We start from the raw sequence: 13498 nt of genomic DNA, 5'->3' as shown, positions 1-13498 counted from the left end.
CCTGATCACACCACCGCACTCCAGCCTGGGCAACAGAGTGAGACCCTGTCTCAAAAACAACAGCAACAAAACATTGATGGCCTACTCCGAGGCAGGCTTCGCAGTAAGCACTGGGTGAAGACCAAGGAGAGCAGCTCACATTTATTTACCCCTGAACCATCTCTATGGGCCATACCCGAGGGTAGGGACCTCCTTCAACGCCTCGGAGGAAATTGTCTGCTGAATGAATGAATGAGCAAACACGTGGAGGACTGGGCCGGGACGCCCATGAACAGACTAGGATACAGTCCCAGGGCGGCCCGAAGTCACGGAGCAAGATCGAATCGGAGCCGATTCCAACTAGAGCCCTCTCCAAAGACCGTCTGCCGCTCTATCCAGGGATCGCGACACCCATTTTCCAGGCGAGGAAACTGAGGCTCTGGCCCTGCACCTCCCCCGCAGGGGAGGCCCTCGCTGGGCGGGCGGGGTGCGAGCAGGGGCCGCCCCTTCTAGGGCCTGCGCTCGGCGGGGTCCGCTGGCCGGCGGGTGGGCGGGGAGCTGGCCGGGGGCGGCGCGCGGCTGGAACCTGAGCCGGCGGAGGAGGGACCCGCGGGCGGACGGGCGCCGGGCGGGCCGGCCGGGATTCAGGAAGCGCGGAGCTCCCGGCCGCCGGCGCCCAGCCGTCCCGGAGGTAAGTGGGGCCCGGGCCCGGGAGGGGCGGCTCAGCCGAGGTCTCCTCGCGCCCCTGGGGACATCTCCGTGGCCCGTCCGGCTCTGGGGGGTCCCGAGGCTCCAAAATGCGGGCCAGGGGCGCGGGAGACGGAAGGCGCGAGGTTCCGCAGGCGCCAGCCTCTCAGCTAAGTGCCCTTGGGCCGGACACCGGCTCTTTGGGCCTCGGTTTTATCACCTGTGAAATGGGCACCAACGTGGGGCCTGGGGTAGCAGGTCTGGGGGGAGGGCGGTTCGGTTCCCTGAGACCCCAAGCCAGGGAACCAAAGGCCCGGAGCCTTGCAGCCCACCTTAGGAGACTTGGAAGAGGGATTTCGGGGGACCTAAGGTTTGCCCTTGGCCCCTGAGCATGTCGGAGGGAATTTGGAGTCTGGAGCTTCCAAAGGCTTCTTCTTGGTTACTGAGTCCCGGAGAGACGGCTGTTTCCTCCAAGAGGCATGAAAATCTTTAACCTCTAGTTCTGCCCTGGACTCTCAGGACGTCCCGGGGGCGGGTGGCTCCTGGGGGTGGGTAGCGGGGGTGGGGGTGAGGGAGAGAGAGACTCCCACACTCCCCGCTTGCCTGGAAACACCAACCACAGATGCATTCATCGAGCCACCCACTGCTCCAGCCTGCCCTAGCTGTTCCCTCTGTCTGTCCTCTCTGTTTTGCAGATGGGGAAACTGAGGCTTAGGTCGGGGATCTAGACAATTGGGATTTAAACCCAGGGGCTATCCAGCCCCAAAGCCCTTCCCACCACACCAGGTGGCCTGTCCTGGGGCCAGCTCTGCACACAGGGCCTGGTGCCCCCGGGGTGCTTGGGAAGTGGCAGGGCAGAGGTGGGCCCTGTGGCTGTTCTGGCTCAGCTTCTAAAACAAGAGCCTCTGCTGGTGGCAGAGGGGCCGTGAACCCCTGAAATGTTAGGCAGATACCCTGTGGGAGCTTTGTTCTGGGATGCTAAGAACCGCTTGAGGATTTAAGCTTTGCCACTTTGGCTCCGGAGCAAGGGCAGAGGGTAAGTCGGGACTCCTCGGGCTCCTGAGGAGGGTGACAAGGTGGGCTTTTGGGGGAACAAGGGTAGAAAGGTCAGGCCTGGGTTATCTGCGGGGCTAAGAGTGGGCCTGTGTGGGGCCCGGGGTGTGCTCTGCAGTCCCCTGCTGTGTGACCTTGGCCTGGTCCCTTAGCTGTCTGAGCCTTTGTGTTCTCTCCTCTGTAATACTGGGGTGCCTGAGGGCAAGCCCCCAGGGCTGTCGTGAGGACCGATGACCTTCCAGGAACCTGGCACAGCCACTGTTGGCTGCCATCATTGTTTAACCAGTTGTTGTTGCCCCAAACATTTTCTTAACAAAGAGGGTGAAAAAAGTCAATTGGCCATTTCCACATTTCTCTAGTTCATTCTGTTTGAAGAATGATGGGAACCAGAAAGCCTGGACACCCACCTTGATTGGTGAATTGCACGGGGAAGGGGTCCCAGACACAAATGGCAAATGGCAGTCATAGTTCAGGGTGGTTCACTTTGTAAGATCAAGGTGGGGCTGTTTTGAAATGGAGGTAACCAGGGAATGGTTGCCTGAACAAAAAGGGTGTGATGCCCCCAGGAGGGATGTTTCACATGAGCTCCTGTGAGGATGGCTGGGATTCCCCAGGTGAAACCCAGATACCTTATATCTGAGGAAGGGGCTGTGGAGGTTCCTCCTGCCTTATCTGGTGCCAACTGGGCCTCTGCCACTTACTCCCTCCTCCAGCAAATGCTCTCTGCAAGTTCACCTGTGCCAGCTCTGGGCTGGGCACTGGAGCAGTGAGACGCTTCCAATCCCAGCTTCGCTGTAGCCTGAGGCGTGTGAAGGCAAGAAGGATTTTCCCTTGTGGCCCCCCGGGGAGGAGCTCCCGCACCTGACTTGTGAGCATCTAGCAAGGTGTGCATGGATGGCCGACGCTTAGTAAATGTATGCTGTGGAATGGATGGGGTCAGGGGAGAATGCCGTAGGGTAGGAGGACTGGCCTAGGAAGGACCCACGACGGCTTGGTGAAGGTAGTGTTTGAGCCGCACGTTAAAGAATAAACGCAGAAGTAGAGGAAAGAGTATTCAGGCAAAGAGAATGGCACTAGCAGAGATATGACTTTTACCTGTTACCAGGTGGCTACACCTGGGGTTTATAGAGCAGAGAAATAGTTCTGTTTGTCTGGAGTTTGTGACGTGACTGGAAAGGGTGAGGGATCAGACAGGCAGGGGCTAAATCAGACCCAGAGGCCCAGAAGTCCTGCCTGGGAGTGACACGGTTGTTTGTCTGTTCTAGAAAGGTCCCTCTGGCTGCAGAGTGGGAAAGATTGGAGGAGCGCAGACAGAGAGGCTGGCCCCAAGGCTGGGGAAGTCATCCAAGCTCTGAGTGGAGAGCGGCAGCTGGAAGGAGATGTAGGAGGGAAGGAAACACACAAGACTGAGCCTCATGTGCCTGGCACATAGTAGGTGCTCAGTCAGTATCTATGGCATGGTTGTCTGAACAAATACTTTTGAGATGGTCAAAGTCCTTTGAGTTCCTTCCTCTGTTCCTAGGGGGATGGGGTCTACATGAAGTGGGTGTCTCTACTCCATGCAGGCCCTTGACTCTGCTGTCTGCCTCAGTTTCCCCCATTTGACTTTGGGAAAGACACTCCAGTCCGTTCTCCAAATTATAGGGACCCAGGTAACAGCTCCTCTTGTTGTCACAGATAGGGTCTGGGGAGCCAAGATAACATTTATTTCATGCCAGTGGGCCCTCTGGAATGCTCCACATCGCCCATTTGGAGCAGAATTCACCTGTTAAAGATTAATTCCGATCTCTTGAGATAAGTGGCTGCTGTTATGAACTCTGGGTACAAGGTTCTGTCTGGCTTTAGCCAACCCTGGGTTGCATTAACAACTATTATGATGGTGGCAAGCCTTTATTGAGCACTTACTGTGTGCCAAGCACTGCGTCAAGCACCCTCAGCACGTTTGGATACAAAACTATTTTTGTCTCTATTTTTCAGAGGGCAGAATGAGGTCTAGAGGGTGAAATCTCTTGCCTGGGTTCTCTCAGCTGAGAAGGGGCAGAGCTGGGACCTGAATCCCATTTGTGTGATTGCAAATCCATCCCTTCACCTGTAAGGTGGCCCGTCCCCATTTGTCTGGACCCTCATTGGGGTGCCTGGGGTCATGGGGGAGCTACTCTGCAGTCCAGAGATAGGAACCTGAATTGGCCGGGTGCAGTGGCCCACACCTGTAATCCCAACACTCTGGGAGGCCAAAGCGGGTGGATCGGTCGAGCCTGTGAGTTTGAGACCAGCCTGGGCAACATGGTGAAACTCCGTCTCTAGAAAAAATACAAAAATTAGCCGAACGTGGTAGCACGTACCTGTAGTGCCAGCTACTTGAGAGGCTGAGGTGGGAAGATCGCTTAAGCCCAGGAGTCAGAGGTTGCAGTGAACTGCGATTGTGCCACTGCACTCCAGAGCGAGAGATCCTGTCTCAAAACAAACAAAGAGCCTGAATTGCAGACAGGCCTGGGCTTAAACTGCATCCGCATGTTTAAGACAGGCCTGCTATTCCCCGCTGGAGGAGCTCAGGGAAGCCACCTGGCCTCTCTGGGCTTCCATTTCCTCCTGTGTCAAAGGGACTCTCATCCCACTTTGCAGGGATGACCCAAGGCACGTGGATGGGGCTCTGAAGCACAGCTCTTCTGCCTCAGCCCGTGTCAGCTCCCCTTGTCCCCAGGCCCATTCCAGGGCATGTTTTCTTCCAGCTTATCCCCCAGACATCCTCAGAGAGCCCCTCCATGCCAGGTGGGTGGGTGGAAGGTATTGGGGGCAAAGCTAGACTTGCATTTGGGCAAATAATGATATGTTTTCAGCAATGAAATATTTATGAGCATTGACTGAGTGCCAGGAGCTGTCAACTTTTTTTACTTTCCTGATTTAATGCTTAAAAACTAGGGCTGGAGCCCAGCTGCCCAGGTTCAAATCCCAGCTTCCAATAAGTTCCATTATTCCTTTGGCCTCAGTTTCCTCATCTGGACAATGGGGATAAGGTAATGCCTGCCTTGCTGGGAGGTTGTGGACAGTCTTCAGCACAACCTTGAGTGTTTAGTTTAAAACCAGCATCTATTGCCTGTTGTTCACTTTTTTAATTTATTTATTATTTTTAGAGACAGGGTCTCAGTCTGTCGCTCAGGCTGGAATGCAGTGGTGTGATCATAGCTCACAGCAGCCTCGAACTCCTGGGCTCAAGAGATCCTCCTACTTCAGCCTCCCAAGTAGTTGGGACACACCCAGCTTATTAAAAAAAAAGGTTTTTTTCAGACAGGGGTCTCACTATGTTGCCCAGGTTGGTCTGGAATTCCAGAGCTCAAGTAATCCTCCTGCCTTGGCCTCCCAAAGTGCTCAGATTACAGGTGTGAGGGCTGATGTTCATTTTGATGGTGTCACAGCTTCCCCACTGCCGGGGGGGGCAGGGGCAGGAATGCTGAGTCCCATTTTACAGCTGAGGAAATCGAGACTCAGAGAGGAAGCAATTTACCCAGGGATGCCCAGCTGGCTCATGGCAGAGCTGGAGCTGGAAGCCAGATCTGAGTGACACTGGTGTCCTTGGGTCCACGAAAAGCCCAGTGGCCAGCTTAGCTTCTTGCGTGGAAAGCTACGCTAGGCACACCCACCTTGGCATCTGAGCCACCTTAGCTTACCTCCCAGCTCCGCCAGTTGCTGCTCTGTGACCGCAGGAAGTGGCTTAACCTCTCTGTTCCTGGGCTTTGCTGAGGTCAGAGCTCTGCCAACTTGAGGAGGGATTTGGGTTATTCTGGCTGCCGCTCTTGTCCTGGCCTGGGCTCCTTCAACCTCGGGTGCCCTTGCATCCCATGAGCTGGCAGCCCAGTGGCCGGACAGGAATGAGGAAGGGACAGGGCCTCACTTTCAATGTGACTCTGACTTCCTTCCCACCCCTAGCCCCTTCCTGACCATTGGTTTCCCCTTTCTGCCCCGAGCCCTGGCCACTGCTGGCTGTGTGACCCCAAGGAGGTTACGTCACTTCTCTGAGCATGTTTCCTCATCGGTGAGGGAGGATCACACGAGACCACGCCAGGCGCACAGGAAGCCCTTGCCGGTCTCCAGATGAGGTCAGGGCATTGGAAAGGCCACAGAAGGAGGCGGGGGCTCAGGGGACAGACAGGCGGGCCATTGACCAAACGGGAATATCCTTCTATTTCTTTGGTTAGTGAGTAACAGCAGCCCCTCCTGTCCACCCACCCTGCCCCTTGCACAAAGAGCTCCTCAGTCTCACCAGGCGCCCGTTTTCCCCTGAGGGTGGAGTGGCCTGGGTTCCACCCGGTTGACCGAGCGGGCTGGCCACCTTCTGGGACCATTCCCTGTGTGTGTGTTTGTGTATGTGTGTATGTGTGTGTATATTGATGTGCATGTGTATGTGTGTATGTGTGTCTGTGTGTGTATGTGTATGTGTGTATATGTATGTCTATATGTGTATGTGTATATATGTGTATATATGTATGTGTGTATATGTATGACTATATGTTTATGTGTATGTTTGTGTATATATGTGTGTATGTGTGTATATGTATGTCTATGTGTACGTGTGTGCATATGTGTATGTATATACATGTGTATGTGTGTATGTGAATGTCTATGTGTGCATGTGTGTATGTGTATGTTTGTGTGTATATGTATGTATGTGTGTATATTGTGTGTATGTACGTGTATATGTGTGTAATGTGTATATGTATTTGTGCGTAGTGTGTGTGTGTGTGTGTGTGTGTTTATGGAGGGTGGGTTCCATGGGCTTTGGGCTGAGACCCCAGCAGGTGAGGGTGGGACAGGGGGATGGGGTTGACTGACCCATGGGTCTGGCTCACTCCTGTCCCTGCCTGGCACACAGGAGGGGCTCAGGAATACTAGATAGAGTGAAGGATGAATGAAGGAAGGAATGAGTGACTGGACAAGCCAGCCAGGCAGGGCATCAGAAGGAAGCACCTGCTCAGATACAGGCTCTGGCTCTGAGACCAAGTGTGCTTGAGTGAGTGTCCTGGTCTTGTTGAGCCTCAATTTCTTCATCTATAAAATGGACTCACGATAGTTGTCCTCATGAGAGGTGTTGGTCTTATAGGCCAGAAAACCCCACACATAGTAGGTGCTCCGTAAGCTGTCTGTTAAAAGGTGGATGGGAGGAAGCTAATTAGTTAGTTGGGCAGAGGTTCGCTTTGGAGACCTGTCTGCCCTGGAGAGAATGACTAAGCCTGTCTTTCACTCCTTTCCTCTGTTCATTCATTCATTCATTCATTCATTCATTCATTCATTCATTCATCCAGCAAATACATCTTGAGCAGCTGCTATGTGCCAGGACCTGTTCCAGGTATCTGGGCCTCAGCAGTTACCAGAAGGGAGTCCCTCCGCCCTAGAGCTTTTGTCCGAGTGACATCATTCCACACGCAGTGCTTTGAGGCCACTTTGTGAGACTCTGATACCCACAATGACAAGTAATCCAGCAGTGGGAACTGTGATGAGCTCCCTTTTACAGGTGAGGAAACTGAAGCTCGGAGAGGTCAAGTGATCCGTCTGGGGCCACGCAGTTACTAAATGGCAAAGTCAAGATTCAGACTCCAAGCCTGTCACCACTGTGCCATCCTGTCCTGCTGAGTTCCAAGGGATATGGCGTTGAGAAGGGGGGTCCTAGGGAGAGGGCATGGTAGCCCCCAAAGGGATGAATGAACTCAAATGGATTTAAAAGCAGATGGTTGGAAGTCTAGCCACATTCACTTCCTGTAGCGTTGTGGACTCAGTTAAATCTCATTCTTTCTGATCCTCAGTTTGTTCATCTGTGAAATGATAACAATAACACTGACCTCAAATGAGACAGAAATGTGAAAGTGCTTAGCATATGATAGGTATTGGATAAATGTCAGCTCTTACCTCCTTTCTCCCAGGACTGACTTTATGCATCTGGGAATGGAGACAATAATATTTAATCTCTATAGTTATTATTTGGATTAAAATAGATAGAAGGGGCCAGGCATGGTGGTTCACGCCTGTAATCACAACACTTTGGGAGGCCAAGGTGGGTGGATCACGTGAGCCCAGGCATTGGAGACTAGCCTGGGCAGTAGAGTGAGACTCCATCTCTACAAAAAATAAATTTTAAAAGTAGGCATGGTGGTACATGCCTGTGGTCCCAGCTTCTGGGGAGGCTGAGGTGGGAGGATTGCTTGAGCCTGGGAGGTCGAGGCTGCAGTGAGCTATGATTGTGCCACTGCACTCCAGCCTGGGTGACAAAGCCATACCCTGTCTCAAAACAAAAAACAACCAAATGGGAGGTGCTGTGTGAAGTGTGCCGTGGAGGGTAGGCATTACTGATGGTACATTGCAGGCATTAGCCTCAGTCATAATTCCAAGCAGTTAACCCCTGAGGCAGCAGCTTACTGTTGGCACAGACTGGTGTTGAGGTGGGCTGGGACAGAGGAAGGATCTCAAACTGGTTTTCTGCTGCCTCGGGCTCCCTTCCCTGACTCCTGCCCCATCCACTCATAACGGGCGCCTGCCCTCTTCCCCCTCCTCTGATTTGGCAAACTCGGGACTTTTGCTCCTAGAAGTGGGGTAGAGGAACGTATGCATGGAAGAGTGTCCTGTCCCTTCTGGTCCTTAGTCTCCCAGCTGGGAGGCAGCCCTTGTCCTGACAGCCTTCTAAAGGTGACAGAAGATGGAAATGGGGTGGCGAGGAAACCCTTTCCAAAGGTGAGGTCTCTGCAGTCACGAGCCCTGGTTTTGGAGCCGGGAAGTCTGGGTTCCAGTGCCTGCCCAGTTCTGACCTCCCTGGACCTCAATGTCATCATCCCCCACCTCCCACTGCAAACTGAGGGAATGTTAGCAAGAATGGCAAAGCAGCCATTGAACATCCTTATCTGTAAAATGGGGGTAATAATTGCTACGACCTGGGTGGGGTTAAGCTATATTTGCTCCATAGTTATTTGGTATACAGTACATGCATGCTTTAAACTAAAAAATAAGTTCAAGTTCGTTGAACACTTGGTGTTTGTTGGGCACTGCACTGAAGGCTTGAATTATCACATTTAATCCTCACAATAGCTCTTTGGGGTAGGAGCTGTTATTTTATTTTTTAATATTTTAAAAAATAAATAAATTTATTTTTTGTAGAGATGGGATCTCACCATCTTGCCCAGGCTGGTCTCGAACTCCTGGGCTCAAGCGATCCTCCCACCTCGGCCTCCCAAACTGTTGGGATTACAGGTGTGAGCTACTGCACCCAGCCTTATTTTTTAGTTTAAAGCATGAATGTGCTATACACCAAATAACTATGGAGCAAATACGGCTTAACCCCACCCAGGTCGTAGTAATTATTACTCCCATTTTACAGATAAGGAAACCAAGGCCCAGAGATGAGATGTGACTTGTGCAAGACCATACGGCCAGTGAGTGGCAGATGAGATGTAGAGCATTGATCAGGCAACGTTCTGAGACTATAGAATTCTCTCTGGAGTTCTCCGTGGCTGTGACCGTCCTCTAGGAGAGGGGCTAGGCCAGAGAGAAGGCGGGCCTAAGGTTTTGTTTTGTTTTGTTTTGTTGAGATGGAGTCTTGCTCTTGTCGCCCACGCTGGAGTGCAGTGGTGCTATCTCTGCTCACTGCAATCTCTGCCTCCTGGGTTCAAGCGATTCTCATGCCTCAGCCTCCCGAGTAGCTGGGATTACAGGTGCATGCCACCACACCCGGCTAATTTTTGTATTTTTGGTAGAGATGGGGTTTCACCATGTTGGCCAGTCTGGTCTTGAACTTCTGACCTCAAGTGATCCGCCCACCTCGGTCTCCCAAAGTGCTGGGATTACAGGTGTGAGCCACTGCGCCCGGCCGGACTAAGAATTTGATGCCTCCCTCCTCCCGGGCTGGAGCTGAGTAGCATGTTCTCAAGCAGGGCTGGCTGAGAGGGTGGAATCCTGGGGCTATGCTCTGATGGGAAGGAAGCGAGATAAGGGAAGAAGGACCTGGAGCCTCCTGGGGTAGTGACTTTGTATCCTTGAGCTCCTACTACGTGCCAGACCTTGTTTGAAACCCTTTATGTGGCTGGGCACGGTGGCCGACGCCTGTAATCCCAGCATTTTGAGAGGCCGAGGTGGTCGGATCACCTGAGGTCAGGAGTTCAAGACCAGCCTGGCCAACATGGTGAAACCCTGTCTCTACTAAAAATACAAAAATTAGCTGGCGCAGTGGTGGGCACCTGTAATCCCAGCTACTTGGGAGGCTGAGGCAGGAGGATTGCTTGAACCTGGGAGACGGAGGTTGCAGTGAGCCAAGATTGTGCCACTTATACTCTAGCCTGGGTGACAGAGCAAGATCCTGTCTCTCTCTGTCACACACACATGCGCGCACACACACACACACACACACAAGAAAGAAAAAAAAGAAACCCTTTATGTGTGCTTAATCTCCATGACATTCCCATGTTGCAACAAGGAAACTGAGGTTCTGGGAAGGAAGTGACCTGCCTGAGGTCACTAAGCCTGGAAGGGTCATTTAGATGTAATTCACATACTCATAACTCAGTCTTTTAAAACGTACAATTCAGTTGGTTTCTTAGTGTATTCAGAGTTGTACAGACATCAGCGCTATCTCATGCCAGAACATTTTCATCACCCCAAAAAAGGACTCTGTACCCATTAGCAGTCACCACTCCCCACTCCCAGCCCCTGGCAACAACTAATCTGCTTTCTGTCTCTATGGATTTGCCTGTTCTGGGCATTTCATATAAATGGAATCCTGCAATATATGGCCTTTTGTGTCTACAAGGTGCATGCTCTTAACCATTAAGCCACACCGCTTCTTGGTGGCTCCTACCCAGGGGCTGGGACCCTTGGAAATGACTTGGTCCCTGTGAAAACTCAGAGGGGCATCTGTGTGTGCTGTCAGCTGGCCTCCCTCCAGCCAAGGGCTTGCAGAATGACCAAATGACTGCCGTGGCCACGCTGGCCTTGCCCTCCGTGGGGCGCGGTGAGTCACCCCAGACTTGCCCTGCCTGGGTGGTGTGAGTGCATGGGGTGGGGGCCCAGCAGGACACTGGGGCTCTGTCTGTCCTGGACAGGCGGCCACTGTGCAGCAAACAGGAAGCGGGCTGGGCCGAGACCTGCTAGGTAAATACAGGCTGGCCAGGGAAGGTGCTGGGCATGGCATGATGCCCCCCTACTGCTGCCGCCTGCCAAGCGCCTGGGAGCTGTGGGGTAGCCTGGCAGGCAGTAGGTTTCGCCTGGCCAAGGAGTTGAGCTCCCAGCTAGCTGTTCCCAGCAGCCGCCACTTCGAGGTGGCTGCCAGAGTCTACCTCCAAGGCTCTGGATCTGGCCGCTCTGCCTTCTCTAGGAGTCATTGCCTTCCTTGGTCCTCAGTCCTTTTGTTCATCTGTTCCCCTAATGATACTAATAAATAGTACACTGATACTGATGATTCCAACAGCAGCCATGCTTGACTGAATGCATGCTCTGTACCAGGCACTGGGTTCAGTGTTTTGCATGCTTTATCTCATTTAACCCTCACGACAGTTCCCTTGGGGTAGGTGCTAGGATCATTGCCATTTTTCAGGCGAGGAAACTGAGGCATAGGCAGGCCAGGTGACTTGCCCAGAGCTGGTGAACTGGTGGTTCATCAGGGACTGCGACCCATCCCCCACTCCATTCTTTCTCCAGCTTCTCCCTCCCAGAGTTCCCTTGTCTTTGTAAAGTGTCCATCAAAGGCGCAGGTCCCGGGGATGCATGGGTTCTAATCCTGCCTCCCCCTTTCTGGAGCAAGGCAATGCCAGACAAATGACTTCGCCTCTCTGAGCCTCAGTTTTCTTACCTGGAAGGTGGGGAGGGGGTGGACAGGTCTGGGATTTTCTCTCTAGTAACAGCAAAGCTCAGAGTCCTTGTCTTCCTAGTACCTTCCTATCCACATGTCCCCGGCAAGACTGATTTGGAATGGCAGGCTCTCACAGTTGTGTTTATTTGAGGGTACCACAGGAAGTGGGGGCCCCCAAATTGGCCAAGGAGCCCCAGGATGGAGGGAGGTAGAAGCACACTGGGTCCATCTGGGAGCCTGAGCACCTTCTCTGTGGGCTCCTTCCTACCCATGGATTCCAACCCCCACCCACCTCCCCACTGCCCACCCACTCACCCATCTCTTCTGCTTTCCTTCTCCCTGTGCCCCAGGCCACACCATTCCTCTGTGCACCCTGCACTTTCCCCTCCACACCTTTGTCCTTGACACCTCCTCTGCCCTTTATCTTCCTCCTCCTCCTCCTCACAGCCTTTCCCCCTCCCCATCAGGATTCTGGCTGCCCTTGCTCTACAACCCTGCCTGGAACTTCAGGTCCCTGGTCTTACAGCCTAAAAAAACCAAATATTCATTGACACCTCATTTTGCTTCAGCACCATGCTGAATGCTGGGGACACAGGGGACACGAAATAGTCCCTACCACATGGAACTAAAACTCTGGAGGCGAAGAGAGAAGATGAATCAAAGAATAATATATAGTCTGGGTGCGGTGGCTCACACCTATAATCCCAACATTTTGGGAGGCTGAGGCGGGTGGATCACCTGAGGTCAGGGGTTCAAGACCAGACTGACCAACATGGCAAAACCCTGCCTCTACTAAAAATACAAAAAATTAGCCGGGTGTTGTGGTGCATGCCTGTAATCCCAGCTACTCGAGGAGGCTGAGGCATGAGAATTGCTTGAACCCAGGAGGCGGAGGTTGCAGTGAGCTGAGATCATGCCACTGCACTCCAACCTGGGGGACAGAGCAAGACTCTCTTGAAAAAAAAAATACATATATAGAAAAGTTTAATAGTGGGAAGTGCTGTAAAGGAAGGCACATGTTACTCTAAGAGTAAAGAGCAGGGGAAACAGGAGGGCTTTTCAGAGGAAGTGCCCTTTAAGATGAGGCCTGAGGAGTAAGTGGGAGCCAGCCAGCGAAGGGAAGGGCATTCCAGGCGGAGGGAACAGCCTAGGCAAAGGCCTGGAGGCAGAAAGAGCCATCAGCCTTCCCTCCTGGACTGCGAGTTCTCTGAGGTTCCACACTTTTATGTCTCCCCTGTGCCCTGCAAACAGGTGCCACTGCATTGATGCCTGGTGGAATGAATTGATTCCAGAAGGGAGGGAACCGGGAGAAACCAGCTCCCTGGAATCCTCCCCGCTGGGGCGGAGCAGGCTTGCATGCCCAAACTTGCCCCCAGATTTAAGCAGCTTTCCTTGGTCACGTAATCAGGAGGATGGGATTTGACAAATGTTTGCCAGCGTTTCCATGAGATCAGGCAAAGCCGCGGGTAACCCCGAGGATGGGCCCCTTTTTCCACCCTCCGCAAGTTGGGGCATGGGGACGGAGCCAGAGACCTCCACCGCCTTTGAATCCAGGATTCTTAGAGAGAAGCCATCTGTTGTGCAATCTGCTGTTTATTGAGGCTTTCTTTATGCCAGGCACTTGACTCAAGGTCTATACCTCTCACAACGACCCTATTACGATCCCTTAATAGGGCAGCTGAGGGCCGGGCGCGGTGGCTCACGCCTGTAATCCCGGCACTCTGGGAGGCTGAGGCGGGCGGATCACGAGGTCAGGAGATCAAGACCATCCTGGCTAACACCGTGAAACCCCGTCTGTAATAAAAAAATACAAAAAATTAGCTGGGCGTGGTGGCGGGTGCCTGTAGTCCCAGCTACTCGGGAGGCTGAGGCAGGAGAATGGCGTGAACCCGGGAGGCGGAGCTTGCAGTGAATGGAGATGCGCCACTGCACTCCAGCCTAGGCGACAGAGGGAGACTC

The 13498-nt window shown here is 53.1% G+C and overlaps 1 protein-coding gene across 2 annotated transcripts in view; it reads left to right on the top strand.

The window, feature by feature from the left end:
• Positions 1–589: 589 nt before the first annotated feature.
• TRPV4 (transient receptor potential cation channel subfamily V member 4) overlaps positions 590–13498 on the top strand; it is a 50669-nt gene continuing 37760 nt past the window's right edge. The window contains exon 1 of one of the 2 annotated variants that reach the window (XM_019039273.4): positions 590–670. The gene's annotated coding sequence lies outside the window, so the exon portion shown is untranslated. The remainder of the gene's footprint in view (positions 671–13498) is intronic. The other variant, XM_063694303.1, reaches the window with a different exon arrangement.

This window comes from Gorilla gorilla, chromosome 10 (genome assembly GCF_029281585.2).
Source record: "Gorilla gorilla gorilla isolate KB3781 chromosome 10, NHGRI_mGorGor1-v2.1_pri, whole genome shotgun sequence".
Lineage (NCBI taxonomy): Eukaryota > Metazoa > Chordata > Mammalia > Primates > Hominidae > Gorilla > Gorilla gorilla.
The sequence above is the reverse complement of the archived record's forward strand: the minus strand, read 5'-3'. Positions and strand labels throughout refer to the sequence as shown.